At 48.1% G+C, this 19,547-nt stretch overlaps 1 long non-coding RNA gene across 3 annotated transcripts in view; it reads left to right on the forward strand.

The window, feature by feature from the left end:
• The first annotated feature begins 981 nt into the window (after nucleotides 1-981).
• Nucleotides 982-19,547, forward strand: part of LOC107324312 (uncharacterized) — a 52,011-nt gene continuing 33,445 nt past the window's right edge. For 2 of the 3 annotated variants that reach the window (XR_004309587.2, XR_014938225.1), the window contains exon 1: nucleotides 982-1,032. This is a non-coding gene — a long non-coding RNA (uncharacterized LOC107324312). Of the gene's footprint in view, nucleotides 1,033-10,495; nucleotides 10,626-11,604; nucleotides 11,810-19,547 lie in introns of all 3 variants that reach the window. The other variant, XR_014938224.1, reaches the window with a different exon arrangement.

Here is a 19,547-nt window from a genome sequence, read left to right on the forward strand (position 1 = left end):
CTTATCTTTAGATGCAGTCTCATGCCTGAAATGCAAACTGATGAGTGAACAGATGTGACAAATAACGGGTGTATAATTGGTGTAACTTGTCAGAGGCATTCTGCTGCGCTCCTGCTTGTGTGTGCTGCAGTCATGCTGCATTTTAGACTACCCTGATCTCTGACTTCTGTCTCTGTAGAATATACAGTGAGGATCTGAGCGCACGTCCGCATGCAACTGCATGGAGAAAGAGAGTGAGAGCTCACACTTGTCTTTCAGCTCCTAATCAGGATGTGCTATCCCCCTGCCAGCTGAAGTTTGGGACAACATGACAGAACGCACCCATACAACATCATTTAAAGGCATCCTGCTGAGTTTCGATTTGATGCCCACTGTTTGCTGGAATGTGATCCAATATTTGGTGTAAAGCTTGCAGATTAGATGCTATCCGAAAGCAAATGATTCACAATAGCTCCCTGAAAATCACTATTTAAAGTGGATCTGGGGAGGGAACACCAGTGCCTGCAGGGGTCTCCTGGTCCTTGAACCACACACCCAGCCCTGCCCAGGGCTCCCATCTCTCTCCTCTCTTTGGCACAAACCCATTACTGCCTGTGATATATTTTGGTCAACCTCAGGGAAGTTTTCCCCTTTGCCTTTATTTTACATTCTCTGCAGGATTTCACGAGCTTCAGAGTATTTGGCTTTTTTTCCCCTCTATGATGAGCTTTATGAGATTTTAATTATTATTGTTTATTATTATTGTGTTTTAATTGTCTGCTTGGGCCCCTCCAGGCCCTTGAGTGAGCAATTTATAAAGAGCATTATTTTTATTATTACTATTACTTGTACAGCTTTCTCACATCCTTCTCATCTCCCCTCTGCCCCTTTCCTCTTTTACAGTCCTAGATGACATCCCTTTACATCTCCTCATAAGTCAGACCTCCTGAACCCTCTTCTCTGTGTTCCCACAAGATTTTAATGCTCTTCTGTTCTTCTTTTAGGGAAGAGCTGCAGGGCCAGGCTGGACAAGGAGCAGAGCCCTGCACACAGGTGGGTGCACAGGCAGCACAAAGAAATTGGGAGCAGCTGTGGGTGATGAGTGAGTTGTGAGCAGAGGGGTCATCCTGGTGATAAATAGGAGCTTGAGGGCCTTTCTCCTCTTGGTTTGTTCTTGCTGCAGTTGTTGCTGAGTGACTCCAGGAGCAAGCAGAGCTGCCAGGTAGGGAAGGGGAGCAGGGTTGGGGGCACAAAGGGGGGATGTGCTGCTCTTTACAGAGGGTTGGTACTTACCAGGAGGTACTGAGCTTCTTGGCAGTGTGGTCAGGCTGCTTCAGAAACTTGTGGCTTGGTGGTGTAGAGCTGTGCTGCTCTGGTATCAGCATTCCCCAAGCTGGGCAACACATACAGTGTATGTTATGTGCTTTGCTCCTCTTCCTTGGGCTCTGTGAGAACAAATGTCCACCTACAGGTATGGTTCGGGTGCACCTTTGTGCTGGATGCTGTCTCAGGTGAGCAGTGCTATTGGATCCCTATGGCCAGAGGCTCTCCAGCCTGGGTTACAGCACTGTGAAATCACAGCTTTGTTTGCCCTAACTAAAAGAAGTACATTTGGAAAGGGTGCAAGGAGTCTATGGAGGTGCATGTGGGTTGATGTGCAGTAGGAGTGTGTGCATTTAACTGCCCTCTGGCTGGGGAGCAGCAGCCAGCAGAGCCTGAGTTCATTCCTCCTTTGTGCTCTCTCAATGAATATCTCTGCTAATGAGTTTGTTGGCAGGAACAACTGCATGGGCAGCAGTTCTGATGTCAGTGCCTGCTAGAAATGAATTTGAAGCTCAGAAAGGGAAAAGGGCTTTGACCACAGCTGGAGGTGCGCCCAGGAGTGCTGTGGTACCCACTGCTGAAATCCCCACCCAGGGTCAGCTGTGCCACCAATGGGGGCCAAACACACCAGGGAAAATGATCTAGTTTTGCTTACTGACAACTGGAAAAGGAAAATAGCAGGGGGAAAGCGCGCGTTATTGTTTGCTAGATATCGTTTGCTGAGCTCTACTTTTGTTCTTTTATCGGAGGGCTAACCTGTGATAAGCATGCACTCCCTCTGCTATCTCCAGCAGCCAGAGCAGATTCATTTCCCTCCAAGCACAGGGCTTGGTGCTGGTAGCTCTAATGAGGAGGAAGGCAAATCCAGCCGGGTGAGCAGGCATCTATTACACCTCTCTCAAAGAGAAGGTTTTTAGAGCTGGATTAAAAGGGTTTGGGGGAGGGGGTGGAAAAAGGAGGCTTTGGGATTGGAGCTATGAATGGCTTTTTGAGCAAAACAAAAGCATTCATTTCTAAACCCCAAACTGTTTCATTAAACATGTTTGGGCTTTGTTTGTTGGTGTCGCAAGCGAGAGGTTTGTATGGGCCTGAAAATTGGAAACTTTTAAGTGTTCCATCTTGGACTTCCAATGAAAAAGCAAATCCTATTCAAAGGTGATATGGAAGAATAAGAGCAATTAAACATTTATTTCCTCGGAGGAAAAAGAAATATTAGGACTATTGAAGATAGAAGTTCATGTGTATATTTGGAGGTAAACTCCTCTCTTCTTTCAAGGCTCAAGATCTCTTCTAGTCTGAATAGAATAGCACAGGGGTCCTCTTGTGCCATTTGAAGCTGGGGAGGGAAGTCTGTCTGGGGAAGGAGCAATGCTTTGCTAACTCCTGACATTTGAGGCAATCTGCCCTTTTCCAAAGGCAAACTCCTTAGAAGTATTTTCATGAGCGATAGAGATAATCAGGCTGAAATCCCAGCTCCCCTGAAATCAATGGACTCTCTTTCAGCGACCTTAATGGGGACAGTGCTTCTCTCCTAATCTCTGCCAGCAATGAATTAGCGGCAATGCAGGGCAGAGCTGCCAGGGGATGGGATCATGGCAATGCCACCGCTGTTTGTCCTCAGCCCATCTGCAAGGAGCATAAGGGGGAAAAGTGGGGAGAGGGGAAGTTGGGGATGGAACAGAACACACTGAGTTGTGTATAGATGATGGCTAACCACCTACATAGCTCTGTAGTTCTGTGGGGCTGCACTGTAGCCATGAATGCATGCAGGTGGATCTGCCTCCAGGGATGCTTACAGCTGCCTTATGTCCATCATTAATTAGGGACCCGAACCCTTGGTGTCCTGGCTGGACCTGGGGGGCTGGCAGTGCCCCCACCCAGCTGCAATGCTCTGCCTGGGGAGGGATGAGCCAGCATGCTCTGGCTGCTCACAGAGCCTTTGTAGCTGCCTGGTGGGGACGTGTAAGCAGAGAGCTCTCCTGTGGCCCATTCCTAGGGGGGGATTTTGAGCTCTGTTGATAAAAAAGCAAAGTCTTTCATCCACACAGGCAGTGATTATGCTCCAGCTGCTGAGAATCCCCTTGCCAAGGGGAGCAGGATCCCTGCCCCACTGCGGCCAGGCAGAAATCTTTCTTCTATGGCACATCCTCTGGTTTTCATCCCGTTTCCAAGGGACAATAGTCTGCAGAGCGTAAGGTCACTCTCAGCTCCCATTCAGAGAGGGATGAAGAGGAAATGTATAGTGGTGCTGTGCTTTGTTGTCCTCCAAGCCCAGGCTGGAGTCCAGGCTGCCTTGGCTGCTGCCATGTAAAGCCTGCAGCTACCGCTGCTTCCTGCACCCAGAGCTCAATGCAGCAGAGAGCAGTGCTGGGGTCTGGGGCCCAGTTTATGCAGCACGGCCAGAGTGTGCATTGATCCTGCTAACAAAGGGAACACATTTAGAGCAAGGCAAAACTAAGCAGCCCTTTGTAAAGCGAAAGCAGCTGGCTCAACTAATTAAATGTTAAAAATACCAGCAAGATGAGCACACCAGAAAATAAACAGGCGTTGCAGCCAGGACAGAAAGTGTTGGAAATGATCTATGTGTTTTGCTGTCCCTCTGTGTGCATGTTTATAGGGATGCTGGCACTGGTGTGGCCACGTGCTCGTGTGTCCGTGTTTGTGTGCATATGAGCTTCTGTATTGATCTCTGCAGGGTTGTGCATGTAGACTCAGAATGGTTTGAGTTGGAAGGGACCCTGAAAGGCCTCATGGTGCCACTCCGTGCAGTGCACAGGGACACCCACAGCTCCAGCAGTGCTCAGAGCCCCGTCCAGCCTGACCTTGGCTGTGTGCAGGGACGGGGCACCACCGCCTCTCTGGGCAACCTGTGCCAGTGCCTCATGTCATCTGATGTCTTCTGTGTCTCTGTTTGCTTATGCATCTGTCTATAGGGATGCACAGTGCTTGCTTCCTGAGCCCACTGTGGCTGCTGTGCCCCCCATGTGCCCTTGCTCATGGCACTGCTGCCCACAGGCACGTTTGTCCTGGCTGCATCTGCCAGAAGGCATTTCCATTAGGCTTTGTTTAATGGCCTGGAGTGAGGGGGGGGGTAAATATTTGCTGGCAGTGGTTTTGCAAATCGCCACTTTGCAGGGAGGAAATAAGAGCCATCCATTTGTGCTAGCACTATTAAAGATTTTCTATAAAGTGCCTACATTTCCAGTACAGCTGAATGGATTTCATTGCAGAAAACTGTTAGGGCAGAGAAGCACAGTGGAGGAAAATATCATATACAATGATTCACAAACACATAAAAATACCCTTCCCAGCTTGTCTGTTTCTCCACCACACAGCAAACACCTTATGACTCATTCTCAAACGTATGGGTGCATTTGGAAATGAAAGTTGGATTAGAACATTATTTGTTAAGACCTGGGATTAGTTCACTTGTCTACTTAGCTCCTAAAAGCCAGCATGCCAAGTCAGCCTAAAACACATTTTGAGGCTGTCTTGGTCACTAGACATCTCTTAACAGACATGATGTTTTTCAACCTCAATGTTTCAGTGTTCAGCTTGCAAATAAATAAAAGAAGCAAAGCTAAATTTCTTGTATTAGGTTTACCAGATACCTGAATGTTGATGGGGAGAGGAAGTCAATGTTGGTCTTGGCAGGCATGTTTAACTTCCAGGGTTATAGCTCTTCCTGCATGCAATGAGATGATAGTGTTTGGGTGTGGAAGTGAAGGGATGGAGGGTATCCATGGTGTGAATGCAGTGGGAATGCCATCAGCTGGGAATGGTGACCATCAAGGCATCAGAGCTATAACTCTAGGATGGTCTGCAACCAGGCACTGCTGTGGTCGTATAACCACATCACTCCCACCTTGGGAGGGTTGTTAATGGGAAGTTGTATCAGCTGTCACACATGAAGGCAATATTGTGTAATGATGGCTGCAAACCTGTAATGTAACTAATGTGTTAGTTGGACAGGAACGCACTGATCTGCCCCCATAGCAAGTCATTTTCAGCAAACTTTGAAGCTGGTTTTTCCCAAAGCTGGGGATTATGCAGTTGTTCGTGTTGCTGGATGCTCTTTAGCCCTTTCCTTGCAGTTGTAGCCTTGGCACTGTTAGGCTCAATCCCTGCCAGGAGCTGTGCTTGGATGCATGGGGGAGAGACACGGTGAGGTGGCACAAGGAGACCTGCATAGGGAACCAGCTCCAACAGATGCCATTTAATTCACAGCCTCAACATAAGTTCAGGAAAGCTTGCTAACTGGCACTGCAACTACGTGCGAGGCTGCAGCATCATTTCCTTGTGCTGCCAATGGGTAAAAGCAGCACAGCTGTGCTTACTGCTGCTCTTGTGTGTGTTTAGTCTCATTTAATGACAGTGTGGGGCATTTTAGTACAAACATATGGATGACGTGACCACGTTTCCATGATTACTCAGCTAACCAGTTGTTGTACTTAACGCAGCATGATGCCTGGAAATGCTGTCCTGGGCATCCAGGTATGGCTTCTATTAATGCTTTGATGCCCTCTGAGGTTGGTTTTGTCCCAGACCATAAGCAGAGATGGCAGGTAATGGAGGCACCTCTCTGGCATAACCAACAGCCAGCACTGCAATGCTGGGGGGTCAGAGAGAGCTGTAGGCCAGGGCAGCTCTTCCTCTGAATAATTTCACAGGACCTTTGTGAGAAGCACAAGCAGCTTGTGGGCAAAGAATCAAAATTCATAGAATAAATTATACGCGTTGAATTATTTGCCCAGCTTTGCTGATTATCTGCAGTTTAAAAAAAAAGTTGGAGAGAGCTGAACCTCCTCTGCGTATAAACAACATACGGGAGCCTTCAGTTGGATGAACCGCTTGGTTTTTGGAGGAGAGAAGCTGCAGCCCTGGGGAGATGGGCTTTGTTTGGGCCCCACAGGACGGGATCAGTCACGTGCTCCCTCCTCAGGCTGTAGTGTGTGTTCATAGGGGTGAAATCTTCCCCATCCCAACATTAAGGCTGAGTGCCGCCTTGTATATGTGAACATAAAGCTGTAGTTAACAGCTCAGTATGGTTTACCGTGACGTTATTTGTCTCTCTGAAAGTGTGGTGGTCTTTCCACGTGCAAAATGGATTTGCTGTTTGTTAAATGAATGAAATGAGGTTTATGATGCTATTTATACTGTTATGGAGCACTTAATGTCATAAATAGGGCTCAGCATCTGAGCAGGCACTCCAATCACTGAGTGCTGCCTTGCAGCCCCGATGACCAGCAGGTGTTGTTCCCAGCTCCATACGAGACACTTAATGTGCTTTGAGTCTGGATAGGAATGTGGCCAGGGTTTTCAGCCTTGTGATACCAAGAGATCAGGTGGTATTCGTCGTGTGTTTGAGCAAACTTTAACTCATACTGAAGAAGAGCAGCATGTGGTGGGTCAGCTTATTGAGGGTGTTTTATCGAACCTGGTGATGAATCGCAACTTGATGACTTCCTCTACATCAATGGAGCTGAACTGGCTTGGGGAAACTGTTTGATTTAAGAAGAATAGGCCTAATTTTGGAAGTGCTTCACACCCATCAATCTAAGTGAAATTCATTTGTCTGAGGCACAGCTGATATGTCTCCCATTTACATAGTATTAAGTGCCTCAAAGTCCTTGATATATTGGAACTCACAGCAGGAGAAAGGGCTAGCATTGCTATCCGCCTTTCACAGATGGAGAAGCGAATTCACAGTGTAATCAGATAAGTCACCAAGCAGGAGCCCACCCCAAACCCAAAGGGTTCACAGCGCAGCTCTGGAAGCTTTAACAGGGAAATCACACACGTGGAATCCTGAAAGATGTATTTGTGGAGAGCCCGAGCAGACAAAGCAGCTGAGCGTATGTGTGGGCACGGCATAGAGCAGGAGAATGGACAGAAGGAGGCCTGAAAGTATTTTCTGTCTCTGATTTAATGTGATTTTATGAAGTGCTTGGAATCGTGTCTGAAAGGCAGGGTTGGAAGGCAGACTGGGAATCACAGCGGTGTCTGATGGAAGAGATATTTAGAGGGAAGAGACATATGGCATCTTAAATAAAAAGAACCTACTCAGTGGTTAATCTCCACTTGAAAAACATCCAGGACAGACTCGTCCATCTAGCATCGCACACCCTGCCATGCAGCCTGCTGTCCAATGATGCAGGCACTGCAGTTAATGCCGTGGCTTTCCTCTGCCCCTTCTTGGCCAGCTCCTTCCATCGGATACACCGGTGTGAAGCCTCACTGCTGCTCTCTATATGCAGCAGGTTTTGGTCCAGCATGAGACAATGCTGTGGCTCAGTGGTGAGGTGGGGCTTGGATTTTACATTTCCCCCCACCAAAGAGCTGAAATATTGAGTGATGAGTATTGATGAATGTGCAGTGGGGGTCTGGGGGTGTTTGCTAATGGGGGTGAGCATGTTTGCTAATGGTGCCTGGGCTGTGAGCAGGAGGGGGCAGGAAGGCATGTACCCACAGGGAGCAGTGCTTGGGTAGAGGAAGAAGAAGGAGGTGATGAAGCAACAGCAGCGTTCTGGGGTTTGCAAAGCATTCTGACTTCTGACAAGCTGCTGTTTTGTAAAGATAAAGCAAGGTCACTGCAAGGAGGAATTCCTAGCTGGGCTTTGAGGAGCAGCGTTGGGGATCTTGTGAACTGGGGCTCCCTACCTCCCTCTGTTCTTGCAGAGAACCCATGGCAGGGGGTGAAAATGGGGAGGGGGATGCTCAGCCAACAACCTCAGCCTCCTTCACAGCCCTGAAAGCTGAAGTAGTCTGGAAAAGCAAGAGCCTCCTTCCCGCAACCCTCTGTGGGCACTTAGGACAATGATGAAATATTCTAGCAATCACTTAATGTTTATTTAATGCCAAAACTATCCCAGCCACTTTATAAACAAGCATGAGTAATGGGAGAGAGAGAAGGGAGCAGAAGTTTCTCGCTCTTCCTCTCAGATCTTCTGAGTATGCAGTTCTGCCTTGATTTATCCTTGTTGCAACCTTATTGACTTACTGGGGATGTAAATCAAGCAAACCAACACTTTACCCGGAATTCCAGTTATTTATACAGAGATTGAAAGGATATAATTACAGCTGCTAAATACAGCCAGGCAGAGAAGAGAGACACAGGTGTCCATCGTCTTGGAGATTAGGGATGGAAAAGTCCACTCTGGCACCCTGCCCGTCTCTGCGGATTAGAGCATCGCTTCTGCTCTGCAAGTGAGGATGTGGGAGCAGCCACCCTGGGCTGACAACAGAGCCTGGAAACATCAGAGCTTGGCAGTCCGTCCATCAGGCTTCTGGAAAGGGTCTCTATCGTTCTCCATCTTGTACGCTGAGTCGGCTCTGGGATGAGCTGAAGAGAGGCAAGAGATAACTCCTTCATGTGGCTCCTATCACCTCTCAGCTGGTGTTTCTTGTCTGGGATGTAAGCACCCTGCTCTTGCTATTGCTGTGTGTTGTGATATGCTGGCACTGATGGCTGCATGTCCTGTCAGTGAGGTGCTGGTGTTAAGCAAGACATTGCTGCTAATGCAGCACCTCTACAGCTCAGGGTCTGCCCCAGGTCACCTCACCTTAAGGTAACATGTCTGTAAATCCTGCTCCTCCTACACACATCCTCATGGCATTAAGTGGTGACAGATGATGGCATTGCCTCTCTGATGTGATCTCAGGTCACTGCAGGTTGCTCCTGTAGTGGGAGCAGGAAAGGAAAGGTGGGCCACAGTGATGATCAGAAGGCTGGAGCACCTCTCCTGTGAAGACAGGCTGAATGGGGCTGGGCTTGTTTTGTTTGGAGAAGGCTGCAGGGAGTGTGTTGTGGCATTCCAGTGCTTGAAGGGAGCTTATAAGCAGGAGGAAGACTAAATACATGGTCTGATAGTGACAGAACAAGAGAGAATGGATTTAAACTGCAAGAGGGGCGATGCTGATTGGATGTGAGGAGGCATTCTTTTCATCTAAGGGCGGTGAGGTGCTGGCACTGCTGCCCAGGGATCTGTGGGTGCCCCATCCCTGCAGGCACTCAAGGCCAGGTGGGATGGGGCCCTGGGCAGCCTGAGCTGGTGGGGGTGGCACTGTGTGATCCTTTAGATCCCCTCCAACCAGTCAATATCATATCAATGATATGATACAGTCTCACCTTCCAGAGGAGGATACGAGGAGTTAGGGATGTGGCAGCAGCTGTGGATGGGCCATTGGAGCGCCTGCAAGATCCATGGCATCATCTTCATTAGCTGATTCACTGTGGCCACCTGGGAACAGCTCCTGACAAGTGATTCAGGGCCCCAGTGAAAGCATGGCGTGGTCGGAGATGTCTCTGGCCACTGGCATCGTGCTGCCAGCAAACTTTCTTTGCTTCTCTTCGGGTGCTAAATTAGTCTCTCTCCACAGAACAGCAATCTGCTGTTAATTAAAGAATATCCACAGAGGTGACAACAGCAGCCTGGATGCAGAGTACAACACAGGAACGCTTCTCCCTTGTTGTGGCTCTCCCCAAGCAGAGCCAATGGTTGGGGCTGTGCAGGGACAAGCAGGCAGCCACGCATCCTGCCCACGCTGCTGCTGCCCACGTCACTAGGATGGCACATTAAAATAAAACTGTTACATGCTCGAAGGGATTTCAGCTATGGATGAGATGGTGGGAAAGAGATTAACGGCGCTCCTTCCCCCCCTGGTACCGGCTTGACTGGCAGCTTGGGTAAAGAAGAGCCCACTCTAAATGCTCCCAGGGGCCCCAGGAGGAACTCATTACGTCTAGACTGGCAGTGGCAGGCAGTTCTGCCTTGTGAGCTGTGAAACTAATGTTTATCCACCACTCAGTTAGTGCCATTTAAGGAGTTGGGGGGTATTAAGTGGGAGGTATGAGAAGGATCTGGCCCTGCATGCAGCTAAGGTGGACCTCTGGGTAGAGTGCAGAGTGGGACCTGTGTGAGCAGCAGTGGGGGGAGATGGGCTGGGACTGATGCCATCCATGCCCTTGCTGTGCCCCATGGCCCCTCTTACTACAACAAGGTTTGTCTGCCTCTGGTGATGCCCCTGTGCAACTTCACTGCTAAATTGGCCTTTGGTCAGGGCAGTCAGTGATGGTTTCATGTGTAAGTTGCCACCTACTTTAAGAACATCCTCCTGATCTCTTGGAATCTAGTCTTTTTTTTCCCCCCACCATTTCCAGTCATTTCTGTGTGTCTCTCTCTGGCAACTGCAGAGGCAGCAGCAGCCCTGTGCACCCCAAAGCATTGCAGTGGGGCTGAGCAGTGATCTGACAGAAGCTGAAGCCAAATCCCCGGGATGCAATGGGACATGTGGACACAGCATGAAGGGGATCTCATGGTGAGGTGAGCTGGGTGTGATTTCAGGGGGTACAATGTTCCCATATGCCATGACACAGACCTCCAAAATGCCCTTCAGAGACCCAAGGAGGAAAAACATCCAAAATTCATAAATGTCAAGAGGGAAAGGAAGTGAGGATAACTAAATAGAAAGAGCATAACATCACCTTTAAGGCTACAATGCAGGGTGCTGGATGCAGCCTGAAACTGTCCCATGGATATAACCTTCCCACTCCTCAAGGAGGACTCTGCAGCTGTGATTAATGGCTGTTAATGAGGCATCACCCTGCAGGGTGGGGGTTAGAGCAGGTTTCCAGAGGTGACTGCAGCTTGTGGGGATGGGAGCTGTGATGGGAAATGGCAGAAGAGCCAAGCTGTGCACCTGAGCATGGGATTTTAGGTTATATCTAAATGTTTTAAATAAGAATATATATATATATTGGCCCCCTACTGGCTTCTTTCTTAATCATCCTCAGCTGGCAAATACAAAGAGATGTTCCCGTTGTTACAGTTTTAGAAGCAGTAGGGAGAGGGTTGCTGCGTGCCATACATCCTGGGTAATTACAGGGGCTGGCTGGAAATCTTCCACCTAAACGTTTTCTCACTATAGAAAAGGGGTATCATCAAAAGTGCAAGTCTGCATGGGAAAGTAGAGGTGAACAAACCTGACATTTCCAAGACACAAATGTCTTCCCATTCCATTCCATGGGAAATGTCACTGCTTAGTTTTCCATTGTACTTCATAGGGGGAGGGGGAAAGATGGGGGGGGGAGGAGAAAAAAACCCAGATACTGAAATATCTGCATCTGCTATGGGAAGGAGATGCTGATTTTTCAAAAGGAAATTGCATTGCAGAAATAGCTTAAAACCAAAAATAAATCCAGGGTTGTCAGAGTCTTCAGTATCTGTTTTAATTATTACCCTAGTGGGATTTTCTCAGAGATTATATTTCCACAGCGGTAACTGCTCTCGCTTTATTTTATAGCCCGGGCTATTTGTTAGTTGTGAACGAGCAGGATCGTTGTCAAGAGGAGTTCCTGTGTTCAGAAGCAGAGATGCTGGCTTTCATCTGCCCCTTTGGGTCCTGCAAAACCCGTGGGTGTGCTGATGTCAGCAGCTCCTGTGCACAGCATAGAGGTGCTGGAGTGCTGTGCTGCAGCAGAGCATGCAGGCTGCAGGATTTGGCCCTTGTAAGTAACAACGCATGGACAGAGGGATGGAAATGGGATGGCAGGGAACTGCAACGCATCACCCGCGTCTCTCTGGCCCCATAATTTTTGTTGGGAAGTTTTATCTTTTTAATTTGTTGCGTATCATGCATCGTCTGATTAATTATTGCCTCTCTGCGGGGAGGACTAGAGTTTATAGAGCACTATAGCACCAGTGTTAGCTTTATACACCCTCAAAGCCCAGAGGATGTTCAGCAGAGTACTTAAGCGATGTTCTGTCGATAATAATGACTCAGCACTTGGCTGGTTTGGGGGTTTATCAGGGCTGCTACATGCACCGAGCACCAATGCAGTGTGTGTGGGGCAAGCTCAGATTGCCAACATGTCCTTCAGCACCGGGGATGCAGGAATAGCCACAATAAAATTCCCTTTACAGCCACATCTCTCAGTCAGCTGTGAGAGCCCTCTCCCTGAAGAAGTGTTCCCTTACAGCAAACGATATTAGGAAGGTTGTAGAAGTGATTGGGGAAGGTACTGCAGCAGGACTAACAGCAATGAAATGCAGTTGAACATTTCCAGCGCTGAGTAAACCATATGTCTTCATAATTTGATTGTGCCCCGGTCCCTTAGGTGCCTCCCAGCTCTATTGAACACCGATGGAGTTATTTAGAATCATAAATAATATTATCAAAGAGGGTCTACTGGGTAAACAGAGTCAGTGTATAAATTGTCGGAGTGTGCTATTGATTGCTCTTAGCTGACTAATGAATTATTCTGTTTAAGGACCCATGGAAATAATGTTCAACATTTTTGAGGCGAGGGCCCTTTGAAGCATTTCTTCCCAGTGCTGCTCAGCTTTGCTGCTTTGACCACTGCAGCCCTCCCAGTTGGCAGCCTAGGACTGCACTGAGCCCATGCAGTACTGTGGCCAGGGCTGGGGTAAGCAGGGAGATGTTTATTGGAGGTGGCAGCTTGTCCTGGGCAATTCACCAAAAGATTTCCTGACCTTTGATCATACTGCCTTCATCTTTTCCTCTTTGTTTTTCACCTGCATCCCTCCTCTGCTTCCCTCCATCTTGCTGTGCAAGTGTTGGTATACAGTGGTGCAGGAGACCCTCCCATGGGTGTTCACCTGGAGCTGCCTTTGGACATTGCTGTTGCACTGAGAGCCAAGCACAGGTCTCCTATAGAGGTGAGAGGGGCTGAGCTTGCTCCAGGAGCCTCCCTCCAACCTACAGGCATTGATAAAGTCCCCCCTGAGCCTCTTCTTCACCTGACTGGCTACCTGAGGTTCCACACTCCCTGCTAATATGGGCTTCCCCATTTACACTGAACCTGGGGACCTCTCCCACCTGTTGCTGTTCCCACAGTCTTGCAGCTATTTGCATGGCAGCAGACTGGAGCTCTTCCCCAGAGACACATTAGCTGCCTTAAGCCCTGCCCCAGAACCAGGTGAAAAGAGTTCTCCTTTTTAACAGAATTTCCATTTTTTCCCCCCACCTGCATAATACATTCTGGTAAATTTACAGTTTTTCAGTCCCTTTGATGTAAGGCACTCAGAAGGCTTCCCAGTTAATCTTCCACAGCGGTGCCTGAATTGCTAACAGCGATGGTTTGGAATATGGCAAGGAACCAGGAAACAATTATCAGCATTTTGAAGGGAGGGGCAGCATTAAGGAAGAGCTAATTTTAAAAGGAATTAAGCCATTAAAATGTTTTTCTTCCTTTTGTCTGCTTTTTCAGCGACAAACTCATCAGAAAAGAGGCTATGCTGGCGCATCCCTCCCTCTAGGTGAGCTGTCCTATATTGGAGAGAAGCGATCCTACCTGGGGAGAGAAACAGCTGCTTGTGGTTCCCTTGTATTCTTAAATACGATGTAATGCAAACTGTACCTCCATGGCTGACCACAGCACAGCGGTCCCCAACCCACGTTGGAGCCCATCTGAGCCCGTTGTGATGTGAGATGCCAGCATCCCTGCATCACAGAGCTCGGAATCCTACAGAGTTCCTTTTCTCACCTCCCCCCATCACTGTTTGATTGGTAGAAAATGAAAATATGACTTAAAAGTTTCTAATTTCGGGCAATTTTCCCTTTGTGTTTTTTTTCTCTGCGGTTTTAGAGCCTTTCAATTCTGTCTTCTCAGAAGCGCCTGTGAAATGACCACTCTGGCACACAAAGCTCCAATGTGGCTGATAGCTTTGGGGGCATAGTTTCCTTTATTTGGAAACAAGCCCTCTGCACTCCAGGACTGCACTTGTCTGCTAATCATACCGAATATTTGCACAGAGATTGACCCATTCAGCAGCTTGTAATGAAAACTTCCATCTCAACTTGCTTTTCCATTTAGGAACCGATAATTTACGCGTTTCAAACCTTGTTTCCATCTTATGTTTGGTATTGAAATGTCATAAGTTATTTAAAGTTGAAAGTAAAGCAAAGCAATACTGTAATTCTGACTGCCACAAATGCAAAGGTTGGGGGCTTTTGCTTGAGGAAAACGAGTGACACAAATGTGCATTATGTGCTGCCCCGTGCTGCAGAGCTCTTGGTGATGCGCTGCACCCTGAATGCATTGGGAGCTTACAAGTAGGCTTCACATAGAGCGTAATTTACTGCTATTAAAAAGCTGAACCACTGGGATAGCATTCCCTTGCACCATCCCTCCCCAGGTTAGTGCCTGGATCCGTGCTGTGTGGTTTGCTGTTATTTAGTGCCCACCCAGGGGCACTATGTGGGACGTGTGCCTTCCATGAGAGCCATGTGCTGCTGCTACCGGGGGACACGTTTGGGCTCCCATGATTGGTGCTGCTCTTATCACAGCACCATAGTTTCAGTGCATTGCTTTTCCTTCCCCCTGCCCTCTCCCAGCTATGCTTGCTTCTTTGCTTTATGAAGAAGGCAATGCTGTTTTCCTTCATTGCATCCATTTTCACAGCCCTTTTACAAGTCTGATAGGCACTACTGAATCTGCCTTTTTTCTCTGATACAACAGCACTTGTTTCTCCTCCTGCTTTTCCTTCCTTAGTAAAGTCCATGAGGATGCTTGGTCATAGCTACTGGTTGAGCATCAGTACAAGAAATCCGAGCATTAGCTTGAATTTGAGCACTATCAAGTCTTTACCAACAGACAGGGTCAGCCAGGGCCTCAGCTTGGTGTCTCAGAATTAGAGAGGGGGGTTGGTTTTTAGAGGCAATTTATTTAGTTTAGTTAATGGAAGGTCTTGGAGGTTCCTTGGGGCCGCTCCCCCACCACTCCTCATGGGGATGCTTGAGTGGTCCATGGGCTCAAGGACAGGAAGGGGTTAATCCAAGCCACCCAGGACCTTAATGTCCAGCATAATTCAGACCATTTAATTAGTGTCCCATGCTCGGCATGTTCGATAGTGTTTTCCCCCCAGGGAGAAGCGTACTGGCTCACATATATTGCCTGTTATCTTTCAAGTACTCAGAGCAGAATGCTTTTTCTGTAACCTCATCAAAGGATAAGCTCGGATTCAGATAAGCTTTTCAAGGAGGAAGTCAGGGTTATAATTTTCAGAGACTTCTGAATGTCACCTCCAATTTTCAGCTCCTTGATTGGAGCGGCCGTTTTGGGAAGGCACCCCGCTTCAGATATTGAAATGGGTGACCTGTGGGCTCGGGCCGTCTCAATTCCTGGTCATCCTCAGTCTGGCAGATCCAGAGTTGAAAGTGCTTGAGATTTCTGACTTTATAATAACACGGTTTCTCAGAAGTGCAAATTACAGAGGAATTGGTGCTAAACTCCCTATTAACTATCGAGTCCAAGAAATCCTCAGTGTCCCAAATTACCTGTCACTTTCTCTCTAACACGGCATAATTCTATCGCTTAGAAAAACAGCCATAATTTGAAATTTCAGTGAAATTTCTAATTGAAGCCGTGGTTGGCATTGCAGACATGCTGTTCCTGCTCAGCACGCCCGGGGTGGGCTCCCCCCCAATCTGGCCCCCAGCCCCCAGGGCCAGCAGCTCATCAGGAGGGGTTGGGAAGGTCAGGCCTTCTCAAAAGTCACTTATAAATATTTAGATCTGGGTAGAGGAAAACACAGAGCTGCCTCTGCTGCTGCTTTTCTTCTGTGAAAGCCTTCAAATGCAAGCCTTTCTGCACCGGCTTTTATTTTCCCTTTATAGACTCACTGCTTTGTGTTTGGCAGCAGGCACAGAGACAGGTCAGTGCCTATAGGAGTGAGGGAGGAAAGCATAGGTTGAAAGTTGGGCACCTAGATGCATAGACAGGCAGGGGATGCAATTAAAAGAAGAGTTTATAATGATGCGTGGGAGACACAGACCTCAGCTCCCAGTCAAGTGGCACTGGGGAATGGTTGTCCCATCTGGCATATCCCATCTCATCACCCTGCCCCCCTGTGAGATTGCATTTTTGCTCAGGATCATGTCACCCAGGAGAAAGTGACTTAATGTAAAGGGTTGGAATATGGGAAGACGAGCAGTTTTCCAGTCTTGAAGATACAGGCAATGACAGACTTGTAGGAAACTGGGTTCTGATGTTTGTGGGGAGACATTTTGTTGTGAGCAAGAAATGAGTTTTAGCAGCGCTTTCAAGAATGTGTTTTTGCTTGTGTCCAAATACAAAGACAAAAAGCAATGACCAAAATGATTTCTTCCTCAAAAAACGCCCACTGGAAGGAACAGCAAGTGTGTTAGTTTGCTTTAGATGTGGGATTTCAGCCTATTTTTGGTTTTATTTGCTCCTCTCTGTGTTCATCTCCAGCTGCCGCCGTCCTTTCCCTTCCTTCTATGTAATTCCCACAACTTTGAAACTGCTGCTTTGGACTTATCACAGCAGGGGAGGAAAACCAGGTTCCCTCCAGTCTGCTCACACACACACCACGACTTAAGTTTTTCTCCCCATGAATGGCATTGCTGCTCAGCTGCCTTGTCTGGTGGGCTTTCAGCCACGTGTAAGCACACCAGTCTGGTTCATACACACTTAAAAACACTCCTTCCACAGCGAGTGGCACTGCTCCCAAGCCTAATTGCTCTCTCTGGCCTTAACCCACCATTGATTTCCTATTTTCTGTTCCTCTCCTTTGCTGTCCAAAGCTGTTTCCCTGCCGGTGCCCCTAACACAGGTGTGCTCTGTTTGCTCCTTATCATGATGGGAATGGTATAAATGATGTTACCCAGCAGCTGAGCTGCTTGGTCCTGCTGCATGTGAGAGCTGCAATGGCGATGGGAATGCTGGCAAGGATGGAGGCAGCTTGGGTGAGTCATTTCTAATCTCATATCTTGTTGCGTGCAGGAGAGCTGGGGTGGTCGGTAAGGTAAAGTCTGAGGTGGGAATTCCTGGGGAAGGATACTGGCAGGAGCTGTGGTTTTTATTGAATTGTGTTATCTGGTTTCTGGCTGCTGAGGGGGCTGTGGAGAGAAGGGGGAAGTGACTCTATGCAGAGCGATGCTCCCTGTGAAGGAGATGGGCTCTGGCCTTTTGTGAGGTGTGCCACCTGTTGAGCTGGCTGCAAAGAAAAAGGCCTTCAAAAATTCTAAGCTAAAACTTCTGCAAGAATATCTGCCTGTATCCGCATGCGTGTGCTCTGCCCTCCCCTGAGAGCTGACTGGGTTCACAACAGCAGCTCTGTGCCTTTCTTTCCCCTCTCCTTTCTTTCTATTTTTTCCCCCTCTTGGCCGAATCAATAATTAAGTGTATTCTAAGTACTGCAGTTTTGCTTGAATTTTTCCATTTGGCTTGTGCATTAGTTGGGAATGAAATATTCAGAGGACAGAATATAGTAATAAAGCCAAGACACGTTTTCTGCCGGTATATTTTATTTATTTTGTTTAATAATGAGGTTCTGTATCCATCTCTACCCCCTTTCTGTATCAGTGGCTTTTCCCTCTTCCTCTTTCCTTTGGAGGCAAGAGATAATATCCCCCTTTTAAAAAAATAATAAAGTCAGGCTTGTCTGACAAATCAGGTCCTGTGCTCTGATGTTGTAAGTGTTCAAAGGAGCTTCCCAGAAGGCTCAGGGAGAGCATTTAACCCAGTATCTCCCACTAACCAGTGACTTGTTTGCAAGGGGAGAGCGATAGGGGCAATACCGATCCCCACAGCCCCTCCTTTATTGCTGCTGCCCTATGAAGGTGTGATTAAATGTGGAATAAAATGCCTCCAACCTTCTGTTTCAGGTGTGAAAGAGCTCGGGATAACTAATTATTTGCACAGCTTGCCTCTCGATTTCTCCTATGCTTCAGATAAGCACTCTGTATGCGTTTGAACATGGAAAGGAGGAGGGAAAAAAGGAGTCGTACTGTGTTGGTCTGTTCTGGGTCTGGCTGTGTTTGAGAAGTCGGTGCCGTCGTCTCTAGCAAAGTGAAGGTGCCAAACACTGACCTTTGTCTGCTACTTGTTCAGCCCGTTGCCTGTTGCTGCATACTTGGCAGAGGAAAGGCTTCCACTGGCTTTTAGATGTGCTTGGCTTGGTGGCTCTGGAGCACACAGTGTAGTGCATGTATTGCAAATGCTTGTAGGGCCCAGTTCTCGCATAGCTCAAAGCAGGGGTGGTGGGGACAATGCTGGTGAATCAATGTCCATCACCATTCCAGTTATTGCTTGGGTTTTGCATGGATCATAGTCAGAAGCATCTTGAAATCAGCTGGGCTGTTGCTTGGAGCTGTTCCCATTAGGTCTTGGGGGCTTAATGCCTCCGTACCCTCCTGGCTTTGGGGCAGCAAAGGGATGCTCACAGGGGATGCTGTGCTGAGTACACTTGAGTGATGCTTGCTTGCAGAAGCACTGCCTATACCTGTCCACACACTGTGCATCCCCCTGCTCCTGTGGATGCAGCAAGGGCTCAAAGCCCAGCACTGAGCTGGGGGCAGCCCTGGGATCTCCCCACCCTCTTCTTGGTTCTGCACTGCCACGTGTGGAACATGGAAGGGACCAGTGGAGCATCAGGCTGCTTCTGGAGCATGCCTGCGGTCCCTGGCAGCCTTAGCTTGTAATTTCCTTGTATCTGCTGGCTTGAATCTTGATCCTATTCTGAGCAGCACAGGGGGAGCTTGTTTCCCTTCTATTACCAATACCACGGACAAAAGCATCGCTGTTAACTCTCCGAGCAAGTTCGGAGGCAATGCTGAGTTAAGCAAGGCTGAGGATAGAAGCAGGGCTTGGCGCTAATAGGTCTCACTGGCAGGCAGGAGGAACTCCTCCTCGTCGGCTCTTTGTAGTTAATTCTTGATAATAGTCCTCCCATTGTTAATATTGTTGTTAAACTCCTGCATTCTCGCCGAGTGAAAGCTAATTATAATAATTAACAGGGAACTCGTGAACTTGTCAAACTGGTAATTATAAACCACGGGGACTTTTATCATTAAGAGATGCCATTCAGGAGTCGGGAGGGGGAGGGAAGGAATGGTGATTCTGTTTGTGCCCAAGATGAGTCACAGCGCTACCCAGCTCTATGCAGGCCAACATTGCTGTCCTCTAGAGATGACCCATCCCGTGCCCTGGCTGAGCAGGGATTTGATGTAGCAGCTCCAAAATAACCAAATATTGAAGGCAATTGCTGCCCTGCAGATCTGCCAGCACCCCGGGGCGACTGCTGTCCCTTTGGCACTCCCTGCACAGTGCTTTGCCCATATAGCTGCCTCCGCTCTTTCCACCCCTCTATCCCACCTCCCACTGTAACCACAGGTTCTTCCTGAGGGTCCAGAGTGCATCATTCAGTAACAGAAGCCATTTGCTTGGAGGGAGTGTTTATAGAGTTGCCAGAATAAATTAT

This window comes from Coturnix japonica, chromosome 34 (genome assembly GCF_054131305.1).
Source record: "Coturnix japonica strain WE chromosome 34, WE-NBRP24, whole genome shotgun sequence".
Classification (NCBI taxonomy): Eukaryota; Metazoa; Chordata; class Aves; order Galliformes; family Phasianidae; genus Coturnix; species Coturnix japonica.